The sequence below is a fragment of the Durotheca rogersii genome (assembly GCF_024521655.1).
Source record: "Durotheca rogersii strain YMJ 92031201 chromosome Unknown GGS23scaffold_3, whole genome shotgun sequence".
Classification (NCBI taxonomy): Eukaryota; Fungi; Ascomycota; class Sordariomycetes; order Xylariales; family Xylariaceae; genus Durotheca; species Durotheca rogersii.
Genome location: NW_026251234.1, coordinates 1786147 through 1794055, shown reverse-complemented (window position 1 = coordinate 1794055; position 7909 = coordinate 1786147).

Here is a 7909-nt window from a genome sequence, read left to right as displayed (position 1 = left end):
CCCTTATTTAAACTAAGTTCGAGGGCCGATAAGTCCTTAGTTTCGGAGATAGGTATTACCTTTATATCGTTATTATAAAGGCGGGCATAATTAATTTTAGCTTAAAGGCTAACGTCGGTTTCTAGGTACTCGGTTAGGAACGCGTTTTTAGGCTTATATACGTTATTAAAGCGGCTTAAGGTATTAATAGCATTTAGTTTTCTTAATCGGCGAATATAAGGCTTAGTAGCGTATCGCTTCTTAAGTTAATAGCGAGAGGGATTATTATCCGGGCCGAGTTAAAGTTAACGGTTCCTATAAAGGTACTTCCGTCGAATTTAAGTTTTATACGGGACTAGAAAATGAAGTTTATATTAAGTAATAAAGGGTAACTAACGAACCTATCTTTAACGACGTAAATCGGTAAGCGAAGGTAATAATCGGTAAGTTAAATAAAATCGTCGATTATTCCTATATATAAGGTTTCTATAGAGGATCTAAAACCTCGCTATATCGCCTTAATACCGGTTATAAGGAGACGCTATTTCTTTACATAGCTTTTTACGATTATATTAAACTACGTCCTTATATCGATTACCGTAGATACGAGAGCTTCGTTTCCGTTAGGTCCTACGTTAACTATTAGCTTAGGAAAAGGCCGGATATAGTTTTTAATATCCTTCGCGATAATAAAATTTACCGTTATTTTATTCGAAGGGTTAGTAAACGGGGCGGTAGTTTACGGTACGCTAGGTATCTTAACGCTTTCTTCCCGATCCTTTTATACCTATTCCTTTATAATCTTAATAACCTTAGGCTAACCTTCGTTAATCTTTATAGCGCGCGTCGTAAGGTACTTAATTACTTATTCCGAAAACCCGGGTATAAACTTAATTAGGTCGTCCTACGAAACCTCGAAGCGTTTCCTATTATTCTTATTAATTTTATCTAGCTAAAATTTTTTTAGTAATTCGTTAATAATCTTCGCCTTCCTAGCTAGGTCGTTCGTATTCGAAGTAGCGTTCTTACCGGCTTTAGTCGGTTTACGCTTAAGCTATAACGATAGGACTTCTATATCCTCTTAATCGGGTACTTTTCTTTCGATATATTCGCCGTTAGGGCCTTTAGTTTACTTAATTACGTTAACTTCGACTAGGTCCGTTTTAATAATATCCTTATAATAATAAATATCCTCGTCGTCGATAAAACCCTTAGTCTAATTATAACCTAAGATCCCCGTTTCGTATAATTCGTAGCTATATTTACGTTCGATTATTTAAATAACGTTAATTTCCGATATAGCTCTTGGTATTTCTTCTTACTTTAATACTACTTCTTCGTTTTTAGAATATCGTAGGTTAAGGGATATAAGCTTTAGCTTTCCGGCTAGGTAATAATATACTATCCTACGTACTTACTTTAGAGATTCCTTACTTTAATATACGTAAAATAAAATATAATAAGCGATCGGTTCTTCTTTACGCTTAGCTTAGGTAATAATCGATCCTAGGACTAGCGTTAACTTTAGCTTATCCGGGTTTCCGTTTTCGAAGTAATATAATCGTTTATTATTCCTATAGTAGAACCGATTCTAGGTTATATCTATTAATAGCGGGTAGCGGCTATAGTTATAAAGCCGATCGAAAGTACTATAAAACTAGTATTCGAATTCCTTATAGTTATTCGTTTAAGTTAATAAAATCCTACTACGTATGCCTCGGTAGTTTAGTATGGTATTACGTCTAAAGCTTATTAGGGTTCTTCCGTTAATTTATAGGTTATAAAGACTTAGGTTCCGAACCGCGTTTACTAGGAACGGGTTTTCCTATTAATATTATTAATCGGCGCTATACGTATTCCTAAGGCTATAAGAACTATTATCCTAACGGTAGTTCTACGAAGTTATCTTTATTTCTAGAGCGTTAAGTCGGTCGTAGAAGGCCTATATACTAGCTTCTTAACTAGTACTTAGGTAACCGTAAGAGGGTTTAGGTTACGAGGAAGGCGGTAGTAGAGGTATCTAAAGGCTAGGAGTCGTTAATCGTTAAATTATTTATATTATAGGCTTCTCGGGTTCTTCGAAAGTTACCGTTTTTTACTATCGTCGTTCTTCGGCTTAGGTTCTATCGATAATTTATACTACTATACGACGTTCTACCTACTTATAAAGCTAGGTATAAAAAGTCCGGTAGTCGATATTTCCGATCTTATTATAATCGTAGTTTTCCGTCTTATAAAACTTTATAATTAGGAATATCCGAAGTTTATCGGTTAGGTATCTTACTTTTTAAGGAAGCTTTCCGTTATCGTTTACGAGCTTAAAAAGACGTTTATAGTTTATAAAATACGTAAAGATCGCTTTAGGATCGTTAATTACGTTGCCTTATTTTAGCTATACGAGTTTACGTTTAACGTTAGCTTAGCCTAGTTTATCGGTAATCTTAAAACGGTACTTTAAGGCTATAACGATAACTCTTTAGATCGTTTAATCCTTCGTAACGTCGTTAATACGCTCCTTAATAATCTTAGTCGTAATTTATTCGCCGATTTCCTTAATCTTATCGTCGTCGCTTATACGGTAGCGGTTAAATAATCGATCTATCCTTTTTAGTTATTAGGTTACGTTATATTCGTTAAACTTAAGCCTAAAGTAATCGGTAGGGTTAGGGAACCTAATGGCTAGTATTACGATAATCGGAGTAACTACCGGTATATTTTAGTTACTAGAGGCCCCGTTATTATTATTTTAAGATAATATTATAAGGATTAGCGGGATAAGTATAGAGCCGCGGGTAAGGGGTAGTTAAGTAAGAGTTTTATCGTCGTCCTTCTCTTCTTCGGGCGAATATAGAAGCGGAGAGCTAGTATCGATTCTTAAGGTCTTTATTAGTAGTTTAGTTTTTATTACTTCGGGTCCTAACGGCGATTTATTCCGTTTCCTAGCTACGGATTCCGTTTAATTTATCGGTACGAGGTATAAAGTAAAAAGGGGAATAATAAGGGTCTTATTATCTAATATAAGGGTAAAGGTATAATAATTATTATTTATATTTTAATACTTTTCCTTTAGTATAAGTATATTACTATTTATTATATTATCCCGATCGATAGGATCCGGGTATTATACGAGCTTTTCTAGTCGGCTAACGCCTAATTAAAGTACGATACGTATTCCCTAGATTAATAGTTTAATTATTATAAATAAGTCGACGATAATTCCTTTTATTAAGGTCTAGAACTCCTAACGTATAACCTTCGTTAAGGTAATACGTATAGGGGATAGATCCCGAGTAAAGGATCGCGTTAAATACGATACCGGTTATAGTTATAAGCCGGTTTCGATCTAACGAAAGCTATTTAATAATATTAGCGGCATTACCGCTAGGCGCCGTTTTACGCTTATGTTAATACTTCTCGTTATACTAGTTATTAATTAGTAATATAAGACCAGCCTATATATAGGTATACCTATTAGCTCGACTTTAGTTCCGTTTCCTTAATCCTTTATATCTACGTAGTCCTATTAATATTAATTCCTAGTTTTCTTTAAAACTATCGGTTATTAGTAGTTATTAATTTATTAATCCTATTTATATTATTAATATAAATATCTATATTATATCGTATACTATATCGTTAAATCGCTACGCCTAGGTATCCTAAAATACCTTTAATATAATAAGTTATTAATATTTATATATTTAATCTATATCGATTAATAGATTTAAAGGAAAAAAGAAGCTATCGTAAGGTCGGTTAAGGTATAATTATTATTAGCCTTTATCCGCCCTTAGTATTAGTAAGGGAGTAGCGGGTCGTATAGGTTATCGTAATTTATATTAAGGCGTTCGTACGTCCTTTATATAGTAGGTAGATAATTATAAAGGGGCTGCTTTAATCGCTATAAGCTTTATTTACTCGCACGAGATATACTATATTATTAGCGGTTCGAGGGAGCGGTTAATATCGAGGGCTAAGTATTATCCCTAGTAGCGGTAGTATTACGACGATAGTTTCCTAGGCTTACGGGTTTCTTCGTATAGTAGATAAATAACTATACGAGGGATATCCTAATCGGTATAAACGCGGTTTAGTCGTCGTATTATATCGTAATATCGATAACTTATTAGCGTTATAAGTATTAAGGGCTAAGCGTTATTTTAATAATTACGGTATCGTTATAAAAGTTCCTAGGTTTATACGTACCTTTCTATAATAGATAAATAACTATAAGGCGGGATACTTTATTTAACGTAAAACGTAGGCTGCTTCGCGGGTTAAATGGCGGCGCCGACGGCGATCGGTATCCTTTAAATCCTAGTAGCGTAATAGAAACTCCGTAGACTAAAGGTTAAGGGGTCGAAAAAGTTATAAGGTAGTCGCTATTAAGGAGGAGTAAAGCGTACGCGATATTAAAGACCCGGATAGGTTCGTTCGAAAGTATATTCTATCGAAGACTATAGTACGTACGATGGTCTAAGATAAATAAAACTAGTATCGCTATATTAATCGAGAGGTAAGGAATCTAATGTAGTTATCGTATCTTAACTATGCCCCTTAGTCGTAGAGATATAGTAATCGCTAGCCCGAAGGCATAAGAGGTAAGGGAAAAAAAGGAATAAAACGTAAAAGTTATTTATTCGGCCATAGCGGTACGACGAAGTAACTTAAGCGCCTATAACTAAGATAGATATATTAATCGGAGAACGACGAATCTAATGGTAAAAACGAATCTTTAATTAAGGTAAAAATAATAAAGATAGTAATCTAGCTAGGTAATAATCTGGATAATAAGCATGGCATGTTCCGTACTTACGGGTACTATGGTTACTCTATATAGGCATAAGGCCTATCGTAACGTATTACGTAATATATTAAGAGGGTATATCTTACCGTACTACTATATTAGGTAAAGGGTAAGCGTACTTTTTAATGCGTTTATTTAATTTACGATAGTTATAATAAAAGCGTTAAATAACGTTTTAGTCGGTTTTCTTTAATATTACCATTTAGTTAGGAGCCTTCTTAAGCGTAAGTAATAATAGAAATACCTACGAGCTCTTGTTCTTACGTATAATCGTACCCTCGTACTTCTTAACGAAATCTCGTAAGGCCTGTTCCTATAATAAGCTATATCTTTTTAGCGGTAGTTTTACGGAAGCGTAATCGCTAGTATTAATATAATACCGTATCTTTGCGCCGATATCCGTTCGTTTCTTATCGGGATTAAATAAGCCTAGGAAGTTCTTAGCGTAACGTTTTAGGTATTCGTTAACGATAGGATTAGAGACTAGGATATTCTTATGTTATTTAATACCGGATATAGGCTCGTTCGACGTAAAGGCTAGGTCTCCGACGATATAAGTAACTAATAAATTAATAAGTTAAAGTATCGGATAATTATCATATCGATTTAAGGTAATTAATTTATTCCCTATAGTATTATATTTATAGTTAATACCTTACTTATAAAATATATCCTTACCGATCGTAAGGTCTTTTAGGAAGGTACCGTTAGGTACTGTAGTGATGCGGTGGATCTAGGCTACGTAGCCTTTTCGATGTATATTTATATGGGTCGCGTACTTATATTTTCATTAGTTAGACTTAGACCTGTAGATATTACGACCTATAGCTATTCATTCGTTTCTTGCCATGCCTTTTTAGCCTTCCTCGTTTTTGCCTTTCTAGTCCCCTTTCCTAGCTGCCGTTTTTAGCTGGCCGATTAACCGATTATAGCTGTTTATAGCTGTAATCTTGGTTGATCGGTACTGGGCCAGTTATTAGTAGTTAGGTAGCCGTTTCGTGCCTCTGTTAGCGTGCCTACGCTGCTTCTGTTTAGTGGCGACTACCTAGTAGCTCGTCCTTACCTTAGCCTTAGGAGCGACCTTTTAATCGACCGTTTTGCAGTTAATAGGTTTAGGATACGACGATTAAGAGATTTCCTGTTTTTTAATTAATTAGGAGCTATTTTCGTGGCTCCAGAGCCGTTTTCGTAGCTTTTGGATTAAGCCTTTTTAGGCTATAGCCTGAATTTTCAGGTGGCTGGATTAATAGGGAGGGTAGATAACTATGGCGACCATTAATAACCACGCCCTCCTATTAGCTTTTGATTAGCTTACCTAAAAGCTCGTTTTCCGATTAGTAGGAACCCTTATCCTCGTTTCTTAGTTATTTCTTTTGAAGGAGCTGTGTCCGTTTTTACCTGGTTTTGCTTCCGTCGTTTTTTACTAGTGCTTAGATAGTAGTTTTTCGCCCTTAATTGATCTAATTAAGTTACCGCTACTACTCCTTTTTATAACCTCGCACGAGCTTAAAGGTATCCGTTTTTTACCGATTAGTTTATTTTAATTGCAAGAGGCTTGCCGATAGCTCCGATCGCCCTTGTTTTATCCCTTTTAGCTAGTTACGGTACCTGGGGAGGTCTCTCCTTGCCTTCCTAACCGATAGGTGCTACGATGCCCTTAATTACTATACGAAGATACCGATAGATCTTATACTTACGAACCTGATCGGGGAACCTACCGATTAGCGCGATAGACCTATAAACGATACCGCGATATACGAATTAAATAGGATATTAAATAAGAAAGCCTAGAAATAGCTATAGGAAAGAAACGAGTTATAGGTTAATGCCCGGAGACCCCTCTTATCGCCCTTACCGATATATAGTTGGTAGGAAGAGCCTAGAGAGCCCCTAGAACTACGTATAGGGGAGGGATCGAGGGTTAAGGGAAGCCCGGTAGATACTGCCGGACGAATATAGGAACGGTTATACGAATAATAGCTAGAAACGAGTCAGGAACGGGTATGAATAGGATATATTAGTTAGTTTATAGGATTAGGATTAGTTGAAAGGATCGGTAAAGCTAGTTATGGACGAGAAGGACGGGATTACGTTGCATCGTATGGGATTGTTTCTTTCGTTTCTTACGGGAGCTACGCTTGTTTTACCTACCCGTTATAGTTCCTGTTTTCCGATTGATCCCTGTTGTTTCTTAGTGGCCCTGATGGACCTGGCTCGCTCCTAGTTGATTAGGGTTGATTAGGAATAGGTTGATTAGGTTAGTTTATAGGTTATAGCTCCGCTAGTCTAGTTCTTATTATTAGATCTTTCCTATTTCCTGTTAATCGTTAATTAAACTGGCTAGCTCCTAGTTAGTAGCGATTGAATAGGTTCGGGATTGATTAGGTTTAGGTTTAGGATCAGGCACGGTTGCAGTTACCTACCCCACTACCTACTTATTGCTATTACAATCGCTCCTAGTTAAAGACCTGTTTCTTCCTAACTTATCCTATTAGCCTTTGATTAAACTAGCTAGCTTTTAATTAATTAGGGTTAATCGGGATTAGGTTGATTAAGTTATTTAGGATTAATAGGGAACGGGAGCTACCGTACCTGTTACTATTAGGAGTTTAATTACTCTTTGCGGATTAATTGAACTAGGGAGGCTATAGTAGTGCGGTGGATCTAGGCTACGTAGCCTTTTCGATATATATTTATATGAGTCGCGTACTTATATTTTCATTAGTTAGACTTAGACCTGTAGATATTACGACCTATAGCTATTCACTCGTTTCTTGCCATGCCTTTCTAGCCATCCTCCTCGATTGCCCTTTTCCAGTTCCCTTTCCCAGCTGCCGTTTTCAGCTGGCCGATCAACCGATTACAGCTGTTTACAGCTGTGATCTTGGTTGATCGGCACTGGGCCAGTTGTTGGCAGTTGGGCAGTCCTTGTTTCGTGCCTCCGTCAGCGTGCCCACGCTGCTCCTGTTCAGTACGATTCCGGCGGATAACGTAAAAGGATTAAACTATCCGTCGGGTATTTTAAATCGAGCCGTTACGATGGTATTATATATTATCGTAGGTCCTATACCGTTAATACCTCGTATAACGGATCGTCGTTTCGACGCGTATAACTTTAGGTTT